Here is a 15,880-nt window from a genome sequence, read left to right on the forward strand (position 1 = left end):
AAAAAAAAAAGCATACATTATCTTTAACCGCAACTTACCTGTAAGAAGCATCAGCCACTACAAAAACATGGGGGCTTAGCTCACCAAACAGAGCTCCTTTATATTGCTCCATCATATGCACATTATATAAATGAGGAAGCTTCGTAAATGGGTTCACAGCAATCAAGATGCTCCCTGTATATGTCTAGCAAAGACATAAAATACTAGTTTATGAACGTGATAGGGAAATAGAATAAAAATTAACTTCAGCAGTTCAAAAATTGCCTGAAAAGATGGATTGTAGGTAATGGAGCTCGCATTAGGTTTCGGAAGGACAAATGGATAGATCAATTGTCTGTTGAGGAGATATGGATCTGGATCCTAGCCTCTCTATCCAAGAGACAGATATGTTAAAGATTTCATTGAGAATTTCTCGTGGAACTTCTCCCAGGTGAATTTAGCGGCTATAAAGGACATTTTTTCCAAGGCAACGGGTGTAGAAATTCCTACTTATCCAATAAATGATGCGTGCTGTTAAAGTCCTTCATTATCATGGAAATTCTCAATAAATTCTTCTTGGGAAGAAATCAAGAAAAGAAGTACTCCAGTCCCTTGGCATAGTATTGTATGGAAGAGTAGTATTCTTCCCCGACAATCCATTTTTGGATGCATATTAATGCTAAGCAAGTTACCTACTGATGAGATAGTCTGATCGAAAGGAGTTTGCTCTTTGTCATTGTGACCTTTGCCTCAATGTATTAGAAACGCTGCATCACTTGTTCCTTGAGTGTAATTTCTTAATTTCAGTTTGGAAAAGCTTTGCTTTCCTATTTAATATCAGTTGGGTTCAATATAATTCAATGTTGAGTGCACTTCAATGGTGGAAGAAGAAAGGGAGGCATGCACCAATGTAGCAAGTATGGCTAGCGGGATTTATTTTAATCCCATATTTTATTTGGATGGGATGCAATGCAACGCAATTCAAGACGGTTTGAAGGAAGATCAATGAAAGTAGAATTAGTTCTTTGCTAGGTAATAACTTCCATTAGAGATATTTTCCCAAACTCTCAGTGTAACAGAATATCAGTGAAGGACTTAATCTGTTCTAGAGTTTTGAGTATCTCCTTGAACTGTGCTAGAAGACTTTCGATTCTAGAAGTTGTGTGGTGTGCGCCATTCCCCACTTGGTTCAAGGTACATGTAGATGGTTGTGCTTTGGGAAATCTAGGGAGAGCTGGATTGGGTGGAGTTTTTCGTGACTCCAATGGTAGAATTGTCTACTCCTTTGGAGCATCTATTGAAATTGCATCAAACTTCAGGGCAGAGGTAACTGCTCTTCTTCATGAAATCAAAATCTCTAAGGAGTTGGGCATCGATCGCTTTTGGCTAGAATCGGATTTGGTGGCAGTAACAAAGGCAATATATTCTGAATTGCTGCCTTGGTATGCTTGGCAGCACTGACGCTATCTCACCTCTTAGCTCTCCTCCATTCAGTGGAAATTGACACACTGTTATAGAGAAGCTAATCCAATTGTGGATTATCTAGCAAAATTGACAGCATGAAGCAAAGTTTCTGAGATCTCTCCTGTTCTTCCATCCTCAATCCAAGATGAGATTAGAATAGACGTTGAGAAATGCCCAAGATTTCGATTTACTTAGCTTTGGTGGAGTTTGTGGATCATTTCCCCCATTGATGACCATGCCAAAGGTAGGGGAATGATCTTGGATTTTTTTAATCCCTCCATTTTGTATTTTGTCTCTAGTTATCTTCCAAGATCCAGCTTGTACTATTCCTTTCTTTTCTTATTTTAATACATATAAAATTTTAGCATAAAAAAAAATAAAAATCAAGGGATATTTAACTTAAACCAAACCGCGTGAGCTCATTCAACTTTTACATTCTAATGACGAACAACATTCCAAGCCAACTTGGAAGAGAAGGCTCCTGGGAGCAGGACTTCCAGATAATTCTATCCACTTCACATGCATTGAGCCATAGAATAGAGGGGAATTGAGACCACACATAAAGAAGATCAGTAGATACAGCAGGCCCGGGTCCCAATTTCCATCTAAGGTAATTCATGAATTTTTTTTCTTTTCTTTTATTTCCATTTCTTGGCAACCAAACATAACCTCAGGTTTTTGAGTAGTCATCATGTATTCTTCCCTCTTCTGATGAAGATAAATGATAGGTGTCACCTTTGGAAAAAACAGAACTCTCACCACTAGGATTGTTACATGCTTTCTTCAGAAAAATGTACTAACACACTCCAATGAATGCAATCCCGGGTGCACTTGCTCTTTGCCTTGTTCTCAATGGTGGCGTTTTTTTTTTTGAACCTCAAAATACACCCAAAATTTAAAGTGTTCTTTTGGAGATTGGCTCTACAAGGAATACCTACAAAGAATTTCCTGGGCAAATGGATTGACTTAGATCCAACATGTGTTCTATGTCATGCAGGGCAAGAGGACATTCAGCATGTCTTTCTTACATGCGAATTTTCAAGGAGAATTTGGTTTGCGGGACCTTTGGGACTTTGAAGCGAATGTTTCTTCTTTTCTTCTGTTCCTTCCCTAATAATGTACTTCTTCCAGCTTAATCGGAACCACTCTGATGAGGCTAAACATTTTTTTTTTCAAGTTTTTATAATATCTTGCTATTTTATTTGGTTGCATAGGAATTCTGTCACCTTTGGATCATTTGGTATGAACCCAAAGGTGACTCTAGACCGCATCTATTGGTGGACTCAGAATTACCCAATTACTAAACTCAAATCCACTCATATGAATATTTCAGATTCTCCCTTTGATGAATGTAATCAACAAGATCATGTTGCTCCACCCCAAACTACCCTTATCCTTATGATGACGGTTGTTATTGTAAATGGAGCTGCGGGGTGGGTACCGGCTATTTTTAATGAATATAAATGCTTAAAGCTAATGAATCTTAACCATTTTTTGTTGTGGCCATGGTCCACAATAGGTAGTAGACTTGAATTGGAGAAACTCCTTTTTGCTCCACTTTTTATACCTAAAAATGCTAACACTTATCCTTTATATGTCCTTAAAACGATTGCTTCCCAGGTCGCTACATCCAAAGGATATGTCTATAACAACTCTAATCTTGTTTATATTTAATGACATGCTATGGACATGCTATGCAATCCCTGGAAAGCGGGCCCCATAGACTACGGACCACCACGGTTTCCTAGCTATTTCTCAGGTAGTATGCGGTTTTCAGAGGATATTGATCCACACCTTCCTATTTCTTAGGAAGTCAGGAGTTACGGGGCAAAGTCATACACGCCCGTTTCCTTCGTAACTTGGAAATGCTCCCTCTGCCACTCATCTAGTTACTTCCCTTGTTGAGTTACGCTACCAGCTGAGGCTGCGTTCCAAGTTCTTTGAAAAGGTGCAGAGGAAATTTTTGGTTCACTGAAGAATGGCACGAAGAAAAACATTTGCCATTCAGATTCCAGAAACGGGATAATTTGAAGCTTCTTCATCAAGGTGCATTTCTCTCTCTCTCTCTCTCTCTCTCTCTGAACTCATGTGGGATTCTTGTTCTCCTTCCATTTTATTGAGCAGCATTGAGGTGTTTGTATCGTTGATTAGGCTAGTTTAAGGTTTAAGAGAAGGTTTCTGATCATTAATGAAACATGGCAGCTGGTGGACAATGGAAAAGTTGAAACATTGTCGGGATGGAAGTGAAAGCATGAATCAATAGTGGAGCACATTTCTTCTCTTTAACATATGGGCTCCAATTGTTTCAATATAAAACATATTTCTAAAAAATTATCATCATTGGTTAAATTTATTTTAATTATGGGTGAGGGGGATCGCCACCAAGTTGCATGGCATAGAAGCCATGCAGCCTGGAAATAATTGTTTCTCCTTTATATTTGTTTTTTTCAGTGTTTATCATAACTCATTGATAACGTAAAGAATGACCATATATAATAGAGCTGATTTGGGAGTTGCCACAATTAATAATAACTTCTGAGATAGTCGTTCGAAGTGGTATGTCCATGTTCAACAAATACCTTGGAATGCATTAGTAAGGAGGAGTACTGCTTTGATTCAGATATATATATATATATATATATATATTTATTGGTAAGAGATTTGATTCAGATTATAGGATATAAAAGAGTTAGGAATAGACCTAAAATGACTTAGGAGAAGTAGTGAGAAAAGACATGCATAGTTTAGGTCTTGTCTCAAGTATGATATTGTTTGAATTTTAAAAGTAACCGCAAGCGTACGGATTTGTGTAGCTAACGGGTCGAACACAAGGACAGCAGCCGCTTTATTTTTAGCTTCTTTTAGTAATGCGAAAGTGTAACGATTGATTATGGTGATCTACTTCTAAATACCGACCTAAAACAAATGTATATAATAAAATGTCTTAACCAACACAACTAAGGAAATTGGAAATTGGAATTGAAATTAAAAATTAAATGACCTAATCATTCGCATCTAACCCTAACCATTCGTCATCTAGGAATTTAAATACTCAAACCACACAATTAAAAAGCAAATAACCGAAAGTAAAAGTGCTGAAATAAAAAGTACTGAAAAGTAAATAAATAAAATAAAAAGGGAAAAAAGCTAGAGAGAGGCACACAAGTAGGTATCTCTACTTATCCTGAGGGATGCATCATAAATAATATGAGATTCCTTACTTGACCAGAGAGTACTTTTACAAGGGTTTTTCTACTTAGCTTTAGGGAAATGATGCAATATAAATAATCAAAGTAAAATGATGATTCCATAGTTAGGGAGGGGTAAAGCCAACACATGCATCTAGCCAAGGACCTTGGGGGAAAGGGAAAACAATAATGTAAAACTAAAAATTTAAAACCTAATTTAAGAATGATGGGTAGAAAGAAGAGGGAATGAGAGGGGGGGGGTGAGAAGACTTATGAAGAAGCCTACTTACCTGAACTTCAATATTTGAACTGAAAACTTGATTGATTTGAGTTACTACCAATCCTAAAAACCAGATTTGAACTAATTCAAATATGGAATTGGTAGGCCTGGAGAAAATAAATCATGAAGAGAAAAACTGAACTTGAAAGAGATACTCCACAGCTTGTTCTTATCACCTAGAACTAGAAAATAAAATTATTACACATTTGAATAACTTGAACAATAAAATAAAAGGCTTGCATTAATCAAAATAAAAGACTTGCATTAATAAGAAAAAAAGATTACAAAAGTGCTTGCATAAAAAAAACTAAGACAAAGAACTAAAGAGAAAAAGTGCGCACCACTAAAAACCTAGAAGAAGAGAGGAAGAAAGGAAACCCTAAAAGAGAAATGTGTCCTTCCTCCCCTTGGTCGACTCTCTCATATAGGGAATTTTGGATTGAATTTGTGTGGTGACGGAGGAGAGAGAAGAGAGAAAATAGGAAAGAAAGTAGGGGAGAGAGAAGCTTGAATGAGCCAACCTCCTTGCTTTAAGTGATGAGAAGGAGAGAGAAATCTTCCAAAAAAAATCTCCAAAAAAGGCAGCCAAGAGGTTAGAACTTGAGACCTTCTGGTGAGCAAGGGATTTTTGCACACCACAACTCACTCACCATCTACGCTAGGTAGTTGTTGTTACCAAAAAAGAATCTTCAATCACTCAAGGGGGGTCCATCGATCCTTGTTAGCATTTGAAATATTTTTTGTACACTTGGGATAACTGCAAACGGGCTGGTTCTGCATCTCAGTTCAGTTCTGATCCATTATTCTTTTTCTGGCCTGAAAAAAATAATCACTTGTACGGGTGACCAAACGGATGTGTACTCTTAATGCAACATGTCCATCTTACTCAGAATTTCGTTTTCTTCGCAACCATGAAAAGAAATGAAACCTCTTTATGTGTAAAATTGGTGATACAATACCCAATAGTCCTTAAGGCCTTTAAAATATAAAACCTGCAAAAAGAGAGTAAAACCCAAGGTAGCTTCATTTTAAATATGTAAAATGCATGTTTTTATACTCTAGATTTCACACATAAATGTGCTCATCAGAATTTTGCCACACTTAGACTTTGCTTGTCCTCGATCAAAACAAAAAGAAAAAGAATAAAAAAAAAACTTAACTCACTTTCATAAGAATCACGATTGCACTTAGCATGTGCAACAAGGCTTTAAACCCCTAAGTCACCCCTAGTGGATGAGTTATGTCTCGTGGGTATTTGCAGTGAATATACACCTAAAATTCAGAAAAAAAGAAAAATAAATCCTACCCTTGGCTAAAGTTAAGGGCTATACCGATCCGGAGCAAAGATAATTCCTCTTATACTTGATCTAGGGACCCCCACGCTTGAATTTTTATTACTCCATATCAATTTCAGGCATAAGCATATTTCTTAATTTGGAACTCACAATGTCTCTTCCAAAACATCCTTATCTTAAGGCAAGACCACTTGTGAAGTAATAGGGTACCAAAGACTAAGGCATTGGAGTTTTTTTACCAAACATGTTATCAAGGCATTGATGACATTTGCACATATTTTCATGCAATGTGGTTTTCTTTCTCTCAAAATTTTTTTTTTGTAATAAACTCTATCCTATTCCACTACTGTTGGCCTGGATGACATGGTGGAGCAAACACCAGACACCCAAGTTACTATATAGCTTCACTTTTATACATATGCCCACATAGACAGTTATGCTAGAGTTCTTTCAGAAGTTTCCTCCCTAAGATTTTCGATCAAGACACCACATTTTCTGAGGTGCAATGCCCTGTCTAGTTCTAAGAAAATCAATTTTTATATCACTTTCCATACTTCATTTAAAATTATGTATTTGTCAATTCATGCCAATCTAAAAAGAAGGTCTCAACTCCAAATCAAGAGTACAAGGAACCCATGAACTTACATATGATCTAACACCGCAAAACAATGGTTTCTTATTTTCCAAAAGAGAGTCCCATCTCAAGACACAGGCTTGTTTCTTTTTTTCTCAATAGGATTTTTATGGTTGAAGATGGGTACCTTAATCAAAATTATTACTTTCATACATCAAGCAACCAAATGGTATGATCATTAGCCAAAAGACAAAGTAGGACTTCATCCTTAGCAAGCTCAAAAACAAAAGAAAAACAAAAACAAACAAAGGGGAAAAAGAAAAAACAAAAAAAAAAACTGGTTTTCCTCCCACACACTTAAGTCATGCAATGTCTTCAATGTATGGAAAGAATTAAAACAAAGACAATACAAGGGGGTAATACCTAAAAAAGAGTTAGTCATTTGTGTAAAGAGGTTCATGGAGATCCATGACCTCTTCCAGAGCAGAAGATGACAACTTAATGAAGGGCTTCAACTTATGGGTGATCCTATATTTCTTCATGAGGGCCTCAAATAATCTATTGCAAAAATGCTTGTCCCTGTCAAAAATGTAATAAATGATCCCATTATCCATCCACTTTTAGAATTTCTTTTTGAATGGCTTCCTTCATCACTGGGTTAGCTCTCCTCTAGGGTTCCGTTGAAGGTTTGGACCCCTCAATGAGGTGAATATGATGTTGAATAATAGAAGGGCTAATTCCTTTGATGTCAGCCATGGTCCAACCTAGGGATTTCTTATGGTCTTTTAACACTATGAGTAATTCCTTTTCCTGACTAGAAGTCAAATCTGAGGAAACTTTTATAGGAAGAGTTTGGTCAAGCCCTAGGAAAGCATACCTCAAATTAGATGGTAACTTCTTAGCATCTAACTTAGGGGGCTCAACTATGAAAGGTTTGGGAATGGAATTGGAAAGGGGTCCTAAAGGCACTATAAGTGATTGGAAGCTCCAAACCTTAGACATAATTCCATCATCCAAATCATCCAATTGTTCCATACACTCTTGAAATTCAGAATCAAAATCAATATCAAAATATGTCTCAATGGAATCTGGAATTTCCTAGAGCATATGAACTTCCTTCTTATGGGGATTTGGTTACTTACCCAACTTAAAGACATTAAAAGCCACAGAAGTGTTGCCAAAAGAAAGTTTCATGGTACTATTCCTACAATTAATAATGGCATTGCTAGTTGCAAGGAACAATCTACCAAGAATAATTGGGATTTGGTCCCAAATGTTGGCAATTGGTTGGGTGTTTAAAACAATGAAATCAATAGGGAATAAAAATTCTCCAACTTTAAGTAAAACATCCTCAACCATCCCTTTAGGAATCTTAACAGATATATCTGTCAACTGAAGAATAGTTCCAGTGGCTTTCAATTCTCTCAATCCTAGTTGCTTATACACATGGTAAGGCAAAAAATTCACACTTGGGCCAATGTCAAGTAAGGCATGCTCAATGTAGATGTTGCCTATGACACAAGCAATGATAGGGCTCCCTAGATCCTTATACTTGGCGGCTATAGACTGAGTAATTATGGAACTAATATTACCTTCTAAGAACACTTTTTGGGCACACTAGTGATACGCTTGTGAGTACACAAATCTTTCAAGACCTTTGCATAGGAGAGGATCTGAGATATGGCATCCAAAAGAGGGATGTTCATTTCTACCTTTTTAAAGACTTCTAAAATTTTATCTATTGAAGCAGTATTCTTTTTGTTTACCAAGCGATTAGGAAAGGGGACAGGAGGAACATAAGGACTGTTAGGAATTTGCCCTTTTTCAGAAGAATCATTTTTTATTTTCTCAACCAAATCATTTCTAATTTCAGAAGAATCATTAGGTTCATCAGACGAACCTGGAACAAGAGGCACACTTGTGTCCTTAACAAAAGGAGAGTTAACAGGAGTAACAGGAGTAATAGATGGAGAAGATTTATGAACACTCTATTGGTACTCTCTATCACTCCTAAGGGCATAAACAACATGACATTGGTTTGAGGGCCCTTGTTGGGTGTGACCTTGTACTACATTCAATGGTGCATTCGGTGGTGCTTGTGAACTGACAGGTTGATGCCTAGGGTTAGGCTCTGGTTGACTAGGCAACATTCCTTTCTCTCTCTCATGCAAAATTGAAATAACTTGGGAGAGTTCTCTCATAAGATTTTGATGGCTTGTTATGAAGAGGGCCATGTTCTGTTCCAAATCACTTACTCTACTTGCCTCTCCAGTGTTGGTAAACCTAGGGGGTTGCTGATAAGATGATAAGAGAGAGGTCCTAGGAAAACTAGCCTGAGGTTATATATTTGGCCTAGGAAAAGTATTTGGGGCAAAAGGTTATTATGCAAAGGGGGGCCTTTGGGGTCCAAATTGATTTTGATTATGGAAATTGGAAGGCCCTGCTTGGTTGCCCTAGTTCTAGGAGAAATTTGGGTGATTTCTCCATCCTGGATTGTAAGTGTTACTATATGAATTATTCTGATATAAGACATTAACACTGTCATTGGAAATACACCCAGAGGTGTTGGGGCATTCTTCTATAACATGTATAGGGGATTGGCACCAAGCACACATCTTAACCAAATTAACTGATGATGGCTCTCTAGGAACAATAGCCTCAATCCTTTTGATTAGGCTATCTAAGAGGGCTGCCTTGGTTGCTAACCCATCCACAAAATATCCTTTTCCTCCTATGGTTCTTTCACTCTCTTAGGTTGATTCTCACTCATGGGTTTTGTCAGCTAAGTCAAGTAAGAATTCCCATGCCTTTCTTTCATCTGTAAAGGATGTGAATCCCCCAGGGCACAAACTCTATCATTTGTTTAGTGGGGTAATCAATACCCTCATAAATTATTTGGTATAAATTCCATAGGGCTAGGCCATGGTGAGGGCATTCTTGGAGTAGATCCTTGAATTTCTCTATAAGTTTAGAAAAGGACTCACTAGGCTTTTGACTAAACTGAAGGGCATCACTTCTAAGCTTATTGGTCTTGTGAGATGGAAAAAACTTCCTGAGGAAAACAACTATGAATTTTTTTAATGTGGTTATGAAATTTATGGGTAACCCATACAACCACTTCTTAGATTGGTCTTTCAATGCAAAAGTGACGAACCTAAGCTTAACAGTATCATCAGAAAGCTGTTGGATCTTAATTAGAACACATACCTCTTCAATTTCCCTTAGAAATAGGCATGCATCTTCAGAGGTCAGCCCATGGAAGTGGGGACAACATAGTGATGTATTGAGATTTGAGCTCAAAATTATTGCCCTGGGCTTGTGGTAAAACTATGCAGAAAGATTGGGCTGCTCTAGCAGGGTAGAACCTATCTTTTAGAGATTTAAGTAGAGGGTTTTACCGTTGATCTCCCATATTGAAAGGTATTGATGAGAGTATAGGTATAGGGTCATTACTTATTAGAACTTTTTTTTCTAACTGATTCTCAGTATTACGTACCCACCTAGCACTCAAGCAACAAAACACTATCCACAACTAGAATAAGACTAGAACAACAAAAATGGAAAATATATTTTTTTATTTTTATGATTTTTGATTTTTTTTTTGGCATTTTGTGAGCTTACCGTCAGGGATCTGGGGTTGCTCAATTCAATTCCTGAGGTACTACTGAGGGCGAAATCTGTCTTTATCATACTGTGAAGCTTGGCGACCTCTACCGATACAACTATTATTACAAGTTGTTCTTCTCAGAAATTCAATAAAAGAAAAGGAAAAAGAAAACAAAGCAAACAAAACACTCCAATTTACCAAAAGAAAGCGAAAAGTAACATGGAACTGTCTCCCCGACAACGGAACCAAAAACTTGTTTGAATTTTAAAAGTAATTGCAAGCGTACGGATCAATGTAGCTAATGGGTCAAACACAAGGAGAGCAGCCACTTTATTTTTAGCTTCTTTTACTAATGCGAAAGTGTAACGATTGATTATGGTGATCTACTTCTAACTACCGACCTAAAACAAATGTATCAAATAGAACGTCCTAACCAACACAACTAAGGAAATTGAAAATTGGAATTGAAATTAAAAATTGAATGACCTAAGAATTCACATCTAACCATAACCATTCGTCATTTGAGAATTTAAATACTCAAACCATGTAATTAAAAAGCAAATAACTGAAAGTAAAAGTGCTAAAAAGTAAATAAATAAAATAAAAAGGAAAAAAAGCTAGAGAGAGGCACACAAGTAGGTATCTCTACTTAGCCCGAGGGACGCACCATAAATAATATGAGCTTCCCTACTTGACCAGAGAATACTCTTACAAGGGCTTTTCTACTTAGCTTTAGGGGAAGGGATGCAATATAAATAATCAATGTAAAAGGATGGTTCCATAACTAGAAAGGGGCAAAGCCAACACATTCATCTAGCCAAGGACCTTGGGGGAAAAGGAAATAAAAAATATAAAACTAAAAAGTTAAAACCTAATTTAAGAATGATGGGTAGAAAGAAGAGGGAATGAGAGGGGAGAAGACTTATAAAGAAGCCTACTTACCTAAACTTCAATCATTGAATTGAAAACTTGATTGATTTGAGATACTACCAACCTTAAAAATCAGATCTGAACTAAATCAAATCTGAAATTGCTAGGCCTAGAGAAAACAAATCATGAAGAGAAAAACTAAACTTGAAAGAAATGCTCCATAGCTTGTTCTTATCACCTAGAACTAAGCCTAGAACTAGAAATTAAAATTATTACACCTTTGAATAATTTGAACAATAAAATAAAAGGCTTGCATTAATCAAAATAAAAGACTTGCATTAATAAAAAAAGAAGATTACAAAAGTGCGTGCATAAAAAAAACTAAGACAAAGGACTAAAGAGAAAAAGTGAGCACCACTAAAAACCTAGAAGAAGAGAGGAAGAGAGGAAACCCTAAAAGAGAAGTGTGTCCTCCCTCCCCTTAGTCGACTCTATTATATAGGGAATGGGAGGGAGTACAATGATTTTTCGTTTCCTATTTTAGGGGATTTTTGAGATTCTTGTTGATGAGGTGGAAATAAGGAGAGAAGAGTGAAAAAAGAGAAAATAGGAGAGCGAATGAGAAGGACGACCAAGTGTGGGCCCCTCTTGGATTGAATTTGTGTAGTGGGGGAGAGAGAAGAAGGAAAATAGGAAAGAAAGTAGGGGAGAGAGAAGCTTGGATGAGCCAACCTCCTTGCTATAAGTGATGAGAAGGAGATAGAAAATATTTTAAAAAAAATCTCCAAAAAATGGCAACCAAGAGGTTTAAACTTGAGACCTCCTGGTGAGCAAGAGATTTTTGCACACCAGAACTCACCAACTACACTAGGTAGTTGTTGTTACAAAAAAAAATCTTCAATCACTCAAGGGGGGTCCATCGATCCTTGTTGGCATTTGAAATATTTCTTATACACCTGGGACAACTGCACATTCTAGAAGACCCAATTGTTGGAATCAATTATTATTCAAAAAGATCATAATAGCCACGAACCTTTTCAATGCTATAACTTCCTCATTCAAAATCGAAATGAGACTAAACAAAGTGCATTGGTGAAAGATTGTATTTTTCTCACAAATTTACATCGAGAAGTTTTTTTTCTAAAAAATCATATTCAATGCCAAAACTGCCCCCGACTGTCATAGAAGCCATCTTTTGACTGCGAATGTCTCAACTTCTTCATATGATATCAAAATGTGGCGAAATCAAAAGTGTTGGACTAGATAAATTACACTAACTTTTTTTATGAATAAATCATCTTTTAAAAAAATAATTTTCACTTTAAAAAATGCTCCCCATTGTAAATAGGCCAAAATTTTCAGTTTTGACTTGAAATTCGCACCACTTACCATGGATGTATTAATCCACTTCATGCACATCATGTAGCTTAATTATCTAATTGGAGACACCAAATGTTGCCACATCATCACATCTAGACACGTCCCCCAAACTGGCCATGTAGTCACCATCACGTGGTTGAGTTTGCTAACAAGGACAATATAAAACAACAATTTGCAGCTTTGGAATTGTTGGCAACCACCACTTCACCACTATATTCCAAGGCTTCAATGAGTAACTCTCTCCCTATTTTGACAATAAGTACAAAGGATGGAACCAATGAACTCCCCCTGAGTCCAATACAGGGTAGCAACATCAAACAACTTGCTCCCCTCTCCCAATGCCTTTAGTGCTTGTGATGAACCACCACTTAAAGCTTCTATCTAAGGATCTCAAATTTCTCTTTGGAATCAGTTTAGTGAAGAATACCAACTACCTACTCTGTTGTGGGAACAAACTCCATCTTTACTTCACCTTCCATCACCTTGTTTCTTAAAAATTGATACCGGATAGCAATGTGCTTCGTTTTAGAATGCATTATTGGATTCTTTAAGATATGGATAGCACTCGTATTGTCACAATACAGTGGCACTGCCTACTCAAATTTCATGCTCTGATCCTTCAACATCTACTTCATCCACAACACTTGTGTACAATAGGATGTAGTTGTAATGTACTCTCCCTCTGTTGTTCAAAGAGAAACTAACTCTTGTTTCTTGTTGTGCTAAACCACCAAACTGCTCCCTAAGTAGAATGCACCATAACTAGTCCTTTTCCTATCATCCATTCCAATCTGCATCTGAGAAAGCTAACAAACTAAAGCTTTTGACTTTCGGATATCATAACCCAAACTCACTAGTCCCCTTCAGATATCTAAAAATTCTCTTCACCATTGTCACGTGCGTCTCCTTTGGTCCTGCTTGAAATCTGGATATTATGTAGACATCTTGTAAGATGTCATGCTTACTAGTTGTCTGACACAACAGGCTACCAATCATTAACCTGTACGAGGTGTGGTCAACTATGAAAAGTCATCTTCCTTGCTCAACTTATATCCAATCATTATAGGTGTACTAAACAGCTTGCAATCATTCTTGGTGAATCTCTTCAACATCTTCCTCACATACTTGGACTAAGATATGAAGATACCTTCTTTCTTCTGACTGACCTGTAAACCCAAGAAAAATGAGAGTTCACCGAGCATTGATATCTCAAACTCGTCTTACATCCTCATTATAAAATCTTTGCAAAACTCATCCTTGTGACCCCAAAGATGATGTCATCTACATACACAAGCACCACAAGCTGATTGCTTTCTTCAATTCTAATGTAGAGATTGTTGTCCACTAGACCCTTTTTGAAACTCAACTTGCACAAGTAAGAATCCAATCTGGAGTAACATACCCTTAGAGCTTGTTTCATACAAGGCCTTCTTCAATCTACAAACAAGAGTGGGGTCCTTACTCAATTGAAGCCTATCAAGCTGCTCTATGTAAACCTCCTCTTCCAAATTTTCATTCAGAAAAGTTGATTTAACATCTATCTGATAGACCTTGAACCCCTTATACACTGACAAAGCTATGAACATTCTGATAGCCTCAAGTCTTGCCACTGAAGCAAAAGTTTCCTCAAAGTCAATGACCACTTGAGCATACTCCTTGCATACAAGTCTTGCTTTGTTCCTCACCACTTGACCATCTTCAATGAGTTTGTTTATGAAAACCCATTGGTCCCAATCACATTTTATCAACTGGCCTAGAGACTAGATCCTAAGTGTGACTCCTCTTTATCTAGTCAATCTCTTCATTAATGGTCTTCATCCATCTCTCATCCTTGCTAGCTTTAACAATAATTTTTTATTCAATCTTTGAAAGAAGAAAGTAGGTGTTGATCTTCATTCTTTTAGACTGAACATCTACATTGGGACCACCATTGATTAACTCATCTGTTCCCTGTTAATCAACTCTGTTATGTCTTCTCTGTTCATCTGAATTTTCTTCAGTCTTCTCAATATCAACCACATCTTTGCTTTTGGGTCTATTGCCAACCTAGTCATTCTCATCATTAAAATCTTCAAATTCGAGGAGTTCATTTCCTGAGCCAAAATGAATATCCTTTTTTTTTATCAACTATAACATCAGCACTCTCCGGAATCTTGCCAAGTCTGTTATTGTAGCGTCTGTAAGCCTTACTTAAAATAGAGTAGCCTAGAAATATGTCATCATCAGCCCTATCATCAAACTTGTCCAAATATTGGTTTGTGTTCTTGATGTAACACTTGCTACCAAAGACCTTTAAGTGTCTTGTTATAGCTCTTCTGTCAAACCAGATTTCATATGAAATCTTACTTTTATGAGGTCTCAACATACACCTGTTATGGATGAACACTGGAGTAGAATTGCCTCCTTCTAGAACTTTTTTCCCATATCATTCTTTGCCAACATTATTCTAATCATGTCCTGCACCGTTCTGTTCTTTCTCTTTGTAACACCATTCTGTTGGGTGCCCTTGTAGCTGAAGTTTGTTTTCTGATACCATGCTCATAACAATATTCTTCAAACTCATCCCAATTGTACTCACCTCCTCTATAAGATATCAGACATTTTAGCTTCTTTCCTGTCTGATTCTCAACTTTCTTTTTAAAGATCTTAAATCTTTCTAAAGCCTTTGACTTATGTTTCAAGAACATCACCCACCCTATTCTTGAATGATCATTGACAAACAACATGATGTATCTCTCTCCTGGGGTGCTAGATGTCCTCATAAAGTCACACAGGTCTGTGTGAATCGACTCTAATATTGAGCTAGAATAGTCTCCTTAGACATGTAAGAGATTCTGGTCTATTTTTCCTTTGGACAAGATGCACAGATAGGATAGAAGAGCTTCTTCAACTCAGAACATCTCTCATTGCCTTCTTTGAAGAAATCTTGGCAAGGTTCGTGAAACCAATGTGCCCAAGTCTTCTATACCACATCTATGCTGACTATGCAAGAATTTTTCTCTAACTCTGTCAAGGTGTACATGTTTGTTGAATTTTTCTATCTAGTAGCCACAACCTTTCCACTGTTTAATCTCCTTATCTCACACCATTTATTGTTGAAAGTCACTTCATGCCCTTTGTAACAGATTTTGTTGATGCTAATAAGAAGATTGTGTTTAAGCCCTTCAACATACAATACATCATGGGATTTCACTTTCCCAAGGTTCAGACTTATTGACCCCTTCTCTGTAATTCTGACACCAT

At 37.0% G+C, this 15,880-nt stretch overlaps 1 non-coding gene across 1 annotated transcript; it reads left to right on the forward strand.

Moving 5' to 3' along the window:
* The first annotated feature begins 9,697 nt into the window (after positions 1 to 9,697).
* Positions 9,698 to 9,804, forward strand: LOC122065275. The gene has a single exon (XR_006135966.1). It is a non-coding gene; the product is annotated as a small nucleolar RNA R71 (small nucleolar RNA).
* Positions 9,805 to 15,880: the final 6,076 nt, after the last annotated feature.

This window comes from Macadamia integrifolia, unplaced genomic scaffold (genome assembly GCF_013358625.1).
Source record: "Macadamia integrifolia cultivar HAES 741 unplaced genomic scaffold, SCU_Mint_v3 scaffold1950, whole genome shotgun sequence".
Lineage (NCBI taxonomy): Eukaryota > Viridiplantae > Streptophyta > Magnoliopsida > Proteales > Proteaceae > Macadamia > Macadamia integrifolia.